Source organism: Brassica napus, chromosome C9 (assembly GCF_020379485.1).
Source record: "Brassica napus cultivar Da-Ae chromosome C9, Da-Ae, whole genome shotgun sequence".
In the NCBI taxonomy this organism is placed as follows: domain Eukaryota; kingdom Viridiplantae; phylum Streptophyta; class Magnoliopsida; order Brassicales; family Brassicaceae; genus Brassica; species Brassica napus.
This window is the reverse complement of record NC_063452.1, coordinates 5,159,510-5,169,425: the sequence shown is the minus strand read 5'-3', so window position 1 is coordinate 5,169,425 and position 9,916 is coordinate 5,159,510. Positions and strand designations below refer to the sequence as shown.

The following is a 9,916-nucleotide window of genomic DNA, read 5'->3' as shown; positions in this document are numbered from 1 at the left end:
TCAAGGAAAACAAATCAGTAGGTTCCTCCGAGAATAAACTTCAACTTTAGACAAGGAGGGATGAAAAATTCAGCTCTTCTTTGGTCTTGACAATGGGAATACATCCCGTGGGCGCAAGTGCAGCTCCAAAAACAATCGTCCTATCTCGGACAGTCCCTAATGTGGACTAAACAGATTGAACTAAAAACATGAGCATAACTAAAACTCTCCGTAATGGTTAAACTATAACCAACTTATCCCAAACTATGAAATATAACACAAATCATCTTGAGAAATTCTAAACTATAGAATAATCTCTAACAAAAAACAAAAATTCCAAACTATGGAAAACAACACTTTGAGATATTCTAAACGATAGAATAAATCTCACACAAAATTAACCATCATGTAAACCATAAACCCTTAACCACCATTAACTCTCTCTCTAATTCTAGCACTCACCAAAACCAAACTAAAAAGGAAAAGAAGAAATCAAAGCACGTATTGCACGTACCCAAAATAAGGCCCACTAACATTAATTAAGCCAAACCCTAAATTTAGTTAGAGATCACGTCAATCATTACTTCAAGCGTAGGTTGCTTCACGTCATCATCATCTGGATCGTCTTCGGCACCATCGTCTCCTTCATCGTCAACACATCCGATGATAAGCATTATCAAAAGCTTCAAAAAAATTGTAATGCGGAAGTTTTAATTTCGATCTCAAAGAATCGTATGCTCTACTCTGATACCATGTAAATTATAATAGAATAGATATATTATTATGTTGTCTTTGATAAGAGTATACAATATGTATATATATAGTGGTAACATTAACATAATGTTAACATTAGATAATGCTAATTTTCCTAAACACTTAATGTAAATATGCTAAGAATATATTGACATTAATTTGTTCTTCAAGTTTTTTCTTTTAGTCTTGAGGGTCTTCATGGGTTTCACGGACTTCACAGACTTGGTCCGTAAGATACATATCTTCCGGCCCAATATATCTCTAATAAAAAGCAACCAGGTCCTCCATTTAACCATACAAGAGGGGATTCTTTTGATTTACTCTCAGATTTTATTTAGTAGAACAATTGATCTTCCTCTGCCTCACCAACACCAGTATATCTGATATGATTATAAAGGAAAGATGAAGAAGATAAAAAAAAAATTAAACGTGTTTCAAGCTCAAAAGGAAGAGGATCTTCAAAATCAATAAAGTAGATGATGATAGAACCTAAATTAACATGCTGAATCAACAAAGCAGAAGCACAGCAATTTGAGGGGGTGATTGGTTGAGACTGTAAGAACTGTGCACAGCTATTTTAATTTTTACATCCATTTTTTAAAGTAATCATGTTTTTATTTTAAAAATTGAATCTAAAGCCAAAACATTATAAAAGAAAATATGTTTACTTTAGAAAGCAATTTCTCTAGAGATATCCCCTATATATTAATTGAGAAGCATTTGAAAAATTAGAACCTTAATATAATACAATGTCTATGTATTTTCGGATCGGATCCGGATCAAATCTCTGATCGAATCCGGATCTCGGATAAAAGTCTCAGGCCTATATATATACATACATACTACAATGTCTCTGTATTTCATTTTTACTTCTCTTATTGAAGCAAATCAGTATTGTGTATGTTAAATTGAATAACAAGCATATGAATTGTAAGATGTTTGAAGTTGATTTATGAAAGGATATTGATCATATTAATGTTTGATTAACAGAGAAGTGTACATGAAAAGCAAAGAGAGATGATGAACACAATAGCTACTAATAAACTCAGAGCTTGGCAGCCTTCTCTTCAAAGCATATCAGAATCCACAAGCTAAAGATGCGCTTCATTTTTTTTACTTTTTTTACTTTGCCTTTTTGATCAGTTGATTTATCTTTGTATTGTTGTTTTTTCCCTATCAAATTGTAAAGGAAGAAAAGATAACTCATTTGATTGTGGCAGAAGAAGGAAGCTCCCTTGTGTATCCTTTCTAATGTAATAGTAACCAAAGAATATCATTAAAAGCAATCAAATTTGTAAACTAGAAATATATAAACTGCATCAAGTTGACCCTCAATTTACTAAATATATATTTATTTTTATTTTTTCGAACAAATAATTTGAAGGTTTTACACTATAAAATTAAATAAAACAAAAGAAAATATTTTTATTTTAATATTTTAATATTTACATAATTATATTTTTAATATTTAGTTACTAGTCAGCATATGAAAAAAAGAACAATTTTTTTGACCCCCAAAAATATATTTTTTACTCTAAGTGGATGTCACAGTTTCGTTGATCAGATGAACTTTGATTAGATGTAAAGTTTTTATTCTTGTTTTGAGATTGATCAACGAACTTTGATTAGATGTAAAGTTTTTATTCTTGTTTTGAGATTATTAACTTATAAAAAGTTCAAATACTAGCTAGCGATACATACACGCGTCCAATAAACAAGGGACCCGCATGACATTCCACGTGGTTTAAATAACAGAGCCGGTTTAAAGTTAAACCAAAAAGAACCGCCTATTCTTTTCTCTGCTTTTAAAAACAGAGGAAACAGAGGAAATATCAAGAAAACGCTCTCCAAACGATGTCTTCTACCATCTTCTCCAGCAAGAAACCACAAGAATGGTCAGAAACCATAAGAGAGAAGTGTCTTCCTCTCCTCCATCAAGCATCTTCGTCTTCTCTCCTCAAGGAAGCCATTGATGGTTTTGGTTCAAGAGATCATCTCTCACTTCACTAGGTGAAACAACAGCAGCTACGGAAGGAAGGAAGGAAAGATATTAAACAACAGCAATGATTAGCTGAAACGTTGCATGTCCCAACTCCATCGCTACTAACCATGGGGGCATAAATGCGAGTCAGGATCACCTCCCTTCCCTTGGGAGTACACAAACTAGGCAGTTGCGTCTCTAGTATTTCTCTTTGAACCTTTGCCTCTTCAACTCAGGCCTTCTCTATCTCTCTCCCCTGAAGGATTCTCGTTTGTTTTCAATGCAATACTCCAACTCCCGCCCCCCCCCCCCCTTTCTGCATCTCCATACCCACCAAGAGATGTTATCTCATTGAGAAAGCCTAGTAAGTAATATACCAACCCAGGTTGTGGTGGTACCTACATCCAAGTTTAGGATATTTGAAAAGAAGTAACCAATATAACAATCTCAAACAGTGAAAGCTCAAAAGATAGACAAAATCAAGACATTATTAAAACTACCAAAAGCAAAGCAAAAACGAATGGTCGTGTAATTCATATGAACTTATAACAACAAAACAAGTTAGTTCGGTTAGGTTTTATTGTGTTCTTGAGTACTACTACTCTCTAATTCAATTTCACACAAACGAAACCGTCTATCAAAATTCAAAATGGGAAGAGAATAATACTATGATGCAGCGGCGTAGAATACATTTAGCTTTTGACCGTGTGTACAGCTACTGTCATTATTTAGCAGTACTAAGAACGCTATGAATTTGATCTAAAGTGAACATCTTTTTGAAAACCCCCCAATTTTACTAAAGAGACAACGCAGAGCCTTTTCTTTTGAATTATTACATCTAACAATTGAGCTGTAATTTTGGTGAACAGAGAATATAGCAGAAAAGGGAAATGAAATTACCGCAGCAGAAAAATGAAAATGAGTTAGGTTCTCTCTTCTTTCTGATGATGATCCGAACGGAACAAGCTGCTCCCCTCGCCGCATCCTGTCTGTTCGTCGGAGAACAACATCATTGGGTGTTTCCTTTTAACAAACTAGTCAACGGGAAAGATTACTTATAACCGGCCCATTTAGGCCCAATTCTACCAATCCCGGAGCTTTGACCCCTAGGGCCCATCTCTCTGTTGAGAGACCTTCTTCCCTTTTTTTTCGCATTTGTTAAGTAAGATTCACATGTTAATGTAACAGTAAACATGAAATTTTGGAAAAAAATCTTTCAAACAAGTAACAACTTTGGAATTAAACCAATAAGAGTAATTATATAAATGAGTTTGATCTAAAATTTGTTTTACAAAAGTTGATAGAGTAAAATATAGTATACTTTTAGAATATATTTATTAATTTTGAAATTAAGTTGTTAAGAACAAAATTGTACCCGACATCTCGATGAAAGACATTTCATCTGCTGAGAGCTTGCTAAGAAAATAAAAGGGAATCAGGAAGAGAAAGCCACTGTGATGAGCTAATCTAGAGAGAGAAAGACATTGTGATGAAGCATGAAGAGAGCCTATATATGATGAAAACAACTCTAGCAGTAATGGTCTTTCTCCGCTTGTAAGCTATTCAAGTCTCTCTCTTTTGTGGTCATGTGAGCATGGAGTTCGTTGGCTGTTATTAGGATACTGCATGTTTTCAGTGTCTTTGTTTGTGCTAAAGGTTGTAGCTTTAATGGTGTTTGTTGTGAGGTGAACTTGATTGGAGAGTGCCCCTTTTTTGACGCATGTGAATCAAGCTCTCGATAGACAGAGTTACAGGATGATCGTAATAAGAGTCTGATGATGTTGGTGTCTTGTGTTTATATCAGAATTACCTTCCACCAGATGTGAAAACTTGCAAGGGAAGTGCTTTCTCGAGCTTTATGGGCTAAAAGGTATCATCAGACTGAGCTTTGTTATTATGTTAGCTTGTTTGAACTGTGATATTATTTGAACATCGGCTTGAATCTATGATATTGTTGATGAAGGACATCCATCGGCTTGAATCTGCTCTCACAAAAACTCTGCTAACAGGGTACATACATCTCTTTATTAGTTTCTCTGTGAGTTGTTTTTTTTTTCTTTTTCTTGAAGTGAACGTTTTTAGCTGACTGATTCATTTCCTCAATAATGCTCTGAGGAGTTTGAGTATTGTTTTTCTATAACACAGATTTTATCATGGAAAAACGCAGACTTCTGTTAACCGGGAGACAGAATAGTGTCTTCAAGAACTCTATGGTCATTGCTTAATTAATGCTCCTCCGTTTGCATGTTTAGTCTTACGGATGAAGAGGAGCTGTTGGTTATCCACCGTCTGCACTCTGCATCATGTTGGTTCTAAACCCTATTTTCTCCTTCACTATCTTACCAAATTCTGTATGCTGTGTTTCAATGTGATTCATTGTCACTTTCAGGAAAGAGAATTTTCTTCCTGGAAAGACACAGGTTGATATATATATATATATATATGTCAGCTTGGCAGAAGTAAGAGACATGGGCAGGGGTTAACAGGTTTTGTAGCTTAACTTTCTCTCTAAGTAAAGCTGATCCTAAATACTTGAAGTTTTTTTTCTCTACATTCTCCTAAATAATTTTGTTTTTTTTTTTGGGTCAAACAATAAATAAAATAATAAACGGATATATTTTCTAAAAGCAGATTGAAAGAGCGCGAAGTTTGATGGACACACGAATAAAAACTAATTTGCCGCAAAAAACATTATATCACAATCGCCAGTAAGGCTCTGCTCTGCTCTCCTCCTCCAAACTCTCTCTCTCGCGGGATCTACACGCTACTATTACTAGTTTTCCGATCACCGTCAAATTTTTCAGTCGGCACCGGCGGCGGGAGAAAATGCATCCCCTGTCAACCACCACCCGGCTTCAACAGTTGCAGGTTCCTTTGATTAGTTCGTTAACACAATTGAACACCAATTTCTTTTCTTTTTTTCACGCTTCTGGTCACAGTCTTTATAGAATCTTTTCGCCCCTTGCTTTGCTTTGTTATCATTTTCTTTGAATTGCTGAATCAAAATCTCATGCAGCTCATGTTTGATCAATGGGATCAAGAAACTGCATGTATGCTTCTTACTTGTGGGGTAAAATCAATCGGGCATATTCTTGATCAAGTACATATGATTGTTTTTAATTTCTGTAGAAAATGTGGGATGAAATTGGTGAAAGTTACAATGAAATAGACAATATACTGGAAGAAATTGAGCAGGAATGTCTGGATGTATACGATAGAAAGATTGCGGAAACTATCAAGTACAAAGCTGAGTTACAAGGATCACTAGCTCAAGCTGATGATGAAATTGTCAGCCTTATGTCTTCCCTTGGTGAACAAGTTACATATTCAAGGGTATGCATGCTTACACAAACTGTTTGCCTCTCGTAGATATCAATATCGATTCTTTCTCTTATGTATGTTTCTGTTTGAGAAGAAAGAAGAAGACACTTTGAAACAGCAGATATCCACTGTAAAGCCTGTACTGGACGAACTGCGGATGGAAACAAATCTCAGAGATTCTGACACGGATAACTGACATCTCTTCCAACATAGCGGGGAATGATGATCATGGTAGCAATAATGGTCCAGAAGATTTTGATGAAAGCGACTTAACAGAAACAGAGTTGGATCAGCTTAGAGCACGCCTGCAGGATCTATGCAAGGAAAAGGTGTTCTTATATTTTGTTTAAATACACAGTTTTGAGTATTTGTTTTACAAAGATCATTTTTCTTTCAGGATGTTCGTCTGCAGAAAGTCAACTCTTATATCAGTGCTATCCATGACTTGTCAGAGGCAATGGCATTTGATTTCTCAGAGGCCTTGAGTCATGTCCATAAAAGCCTGACCGACTCTTCAATGGCTGATACAAAAAGCATCTGTGATGATACTCTTGCTGGATTAGCAGAACTCACAGAGTCTCTGAAGAATGAGAAACTTCAGAAGCTGCTTAGGGTGATCATTGGTGACTTTGTTTGTAGCATTCAAATTATGAACTGCACTTTTTAGTTGGTAGCCTCCATTTTTCACATAAAATCAAATTTAAGAAATCCCATATTACAGGTACAAGATTTGGGAAGAACCTTGCAAGACCTGTGGAATCGAATGGAAACACCTATGGATGAGAGGAGGAGATTTGAAAATATCAGCAGTTTACTATCTGTCCAAGCTGATGATGCCTTACCAAAAGGATGCCTTGGTCACGACATTTTCCCGGAGGTAATGCCATCATATTTTTGATACATATCATATTCTGATTTGCCTGACTCAGCAAGTATCTTACCATAGGCTGAAGATGAAGTTAAAAGACTGAAGAAGTCCAGCAAAATGGAGGAACTGGTGCTGAAGAGGCGGTGTGAACTAGAAGAAGTATGCAGAGAGGGTCATATGGATGTCAATAGCGATGCTGCAAGACAGAGCCTTGTTGACCTCATTGATTCTGGTACCATACAAATTCTTCTTGCATAAGACGACTAATATTGATTAACTACTTCAGTTTGGCAGTGCATTTTGCGCTTTTACTTTCCAAAGATATAATGCTTGGACGCCTTAATAAGAGCATTATGGAAAGCTAATGCAAAATATTAGAAGTTAGGAGCTCAATCCAAAGCTTGGTTCTTACCTTCTGATTCCTTATAAGTTTTTTTTTTTCCTTTCAATCAAGACATTGACTTTCTAATACCAAATAAGAAATCTTATCCTATGCTGCTAGTTGTTACTCCTCTCTTTGACTGATGTTTAGCATGTTTTTATCGCAGCCTAGTGGAGGGGAAGCTGGTTTACAACCGTTTAATCTCGGGTTTAAAGCTCAAGTTTTGCATTTTTTTTGTTTTTTTAAGTGATGGCAAAACCGTAAATAAGTCTTCTTCTTCCTTTAGTTATCGACCAGAGTTTCTGCAAATTTCATCATCGTATTCAGTACAGATCTGTCACGATTCAATGAAATCTTGTGTTTTTCTTATAATTTTATCATTTTAACCTTTAATCTCACCTCTAGAAATCGATTCCAATCATTTAAATTATTTTCTCATTCTATCCCTGGCTGCTGTCGTTTCTCTCTATCTTCTCTCGTTTTTCTCTCTCTGTTTGTTGACGTCATTGTCATATCGTGAAAAATAGAGACAAACTCAGCCCTAATTTTAATTTGCCCCTAAATTGAATATTTTTTAAAAAAGTAATTTGGGTCGGGTGTTTATGGGTCGGGTCGGGTTTAAGTTAATGGGGAATCACAGTTCATAAAACGCAATTTACAAATCTATAATTTCGTTTTTGAATTTGGATTAGAGAGGGGGATCTATGCAGAATTAAAAAATAAGGGGGGAGTTGTAAAGAGATTTCATATCTCTAGGTGGTTTGGTAAAGAGCTAGATACTATAAGTGGAAATATATTGGGTGATGGTATTTACAGGGAGGTTTTTGGCAGTCATCCCAAAAAAAGGGAAGAAGGTCTCTCAACAGAGAGATGGGCCCTAGGGGTCAAAGCTCCGGGATTGGTAGAATTGGGCCTAAATGGGCGGGTTATAAGTAATCTTTCCCGTTGACTAGTTTGTTAAAAGGAAACACCCAATGATGTTGTTCTCCGACGAACAGACAGGATGCGGCGAGGGGGGCAGCTTGTTCCGTTCGGATCATCATCAGAAAGAAGAGAGAACCTAACTCATTTTCATTTTTCTGCTGCGGTAATTTCATTTCCCTTTTCTGCTATTCTCTGTTCACCAAAATTACAGCTCAATTGTTAGATGTAATAATTCAAAAAAAAAAAAAGGCTCTGCGTTGTCCCTTTAGTAAAATTGGGGGGGGGGGGGTTTTCAAAAAGATGTTCCCTTTAGATCAAATTCATAGCGTTCTTAGTACTGCTAAATAATGACAGTAGCTGTACACACGGTCAAAAGCTAAATGTATTCTACGCCGCTGCATCATAGTATTATTCTCTTCCCATTTTGAATTTTGATAGACGGTTTCGTTTGTGTGAAATTGAATTAGAGAGTATTAGTACTCAAGAACACAATAAAACCTAACCGAACTAACTTGTTTTGTTGTTATAAGTTCATATGAATTACACGACCATTCGTTTTTGCTTTGCTTTTGGTAGTTTTAATAATGTCTTGATTTTGTCTATCTTTTGAGCTTTGAGATTGTTATATTGGTTACTTCTTTTCAAATATCCTAAACTTGGATGTAGGTACCACCACAACCTGGGTTGGTATATTACTTACTAGGCTTTCTCAATGAGATAACATCTCTTGGTGGGTATTGAGATGCAGAAAGGGGGTGGTGGTGGGGGGAGTTGGAGTATTGCATTGAAAACAAACGAGAATCCTTCAGGGGAGAGAGATAGAGAAGGCTTGAGTTGAAGAGGCAAAGGTTCAAAGAGAAATACTAGAGACTCAACTGCCTAGTTTGTGTACTCCCAAGGGAAGGGAGGTGATCCTGACTCGCATTTATGCCCCCATGGTTAGTAGCGATGGAGTTGGGACATGCAACGTTTCAGCTAATCATTGCTGTTGTTTAAGACTGAGGCCTCAGCCTGCGGTGAGCACGTGTGTCGCTGTGGTGTCATTAGCTTAAATGTATTCTGGATACGTGTCATGAAGCTCACGTTTTGTATAATCCATATTTTGTGTACTCTACTTGGTTTTAATATAAAAAAGGTTACCTTGGGATAGACTCTTGTTTCGTCTTCTTTCTTAAATGTTTCCGTGGTTGCAATATCTCTTCTCATAGGCTTGTACCTTATCAGGTATATGATGTCTTCTCTTTCTATGCCTTTCTTGTCTCAGCTGAGTGTTAAGTTTATTTCTGTTTGACCAATCGGTTTGCATTGACGTTATTGCTTTCACTATTATATTGGGCAGTGATGAGGACTTCCTGTGGTCAAAATATGAAAGCAGCGGCAGAGATGTTGCTATCAGGTAGTAGCAAGGTCCCAAGAACCACCAGCTCTATCTTCATGTTCTGGTAACCACAGCTTCCTCCTCACCTGTGTCCCTTGTTTCTTGTACTCCTGCGCCTGTAATGGTTCAGATAAACTTAGATTAATTATAGTGGATGTTTCAGAGAGTTTTTAGCTATAAACAACCTGGGACCTAGTATACTACTAGTAATTGTTTTTTTTTGGCAGACCCATCATAATCAAAAGGATTAAAAAAAAAAAAAAAGCAAAGGAGAATGATTGGCTGTCTAAAGTGTGCAGAAAGACATAAAGAGAGAATGCAAATAGAAAT

At 36.3% G+C, this 9,916-nt stretch overlaps 1 pseudogene; it reads left to right on the top strand.

Annotated features, from left to right (window-relative positions):
- Positions 1 to 5,539: 5,539 nt before the first annotated feature.
- On the top strand, positions 5,540 to 7,297 carry LOC125593325 (annotated as a pseudogene).
- Positions 7,298 to 9,916: the final 2,619 nt, after the last annotated feature.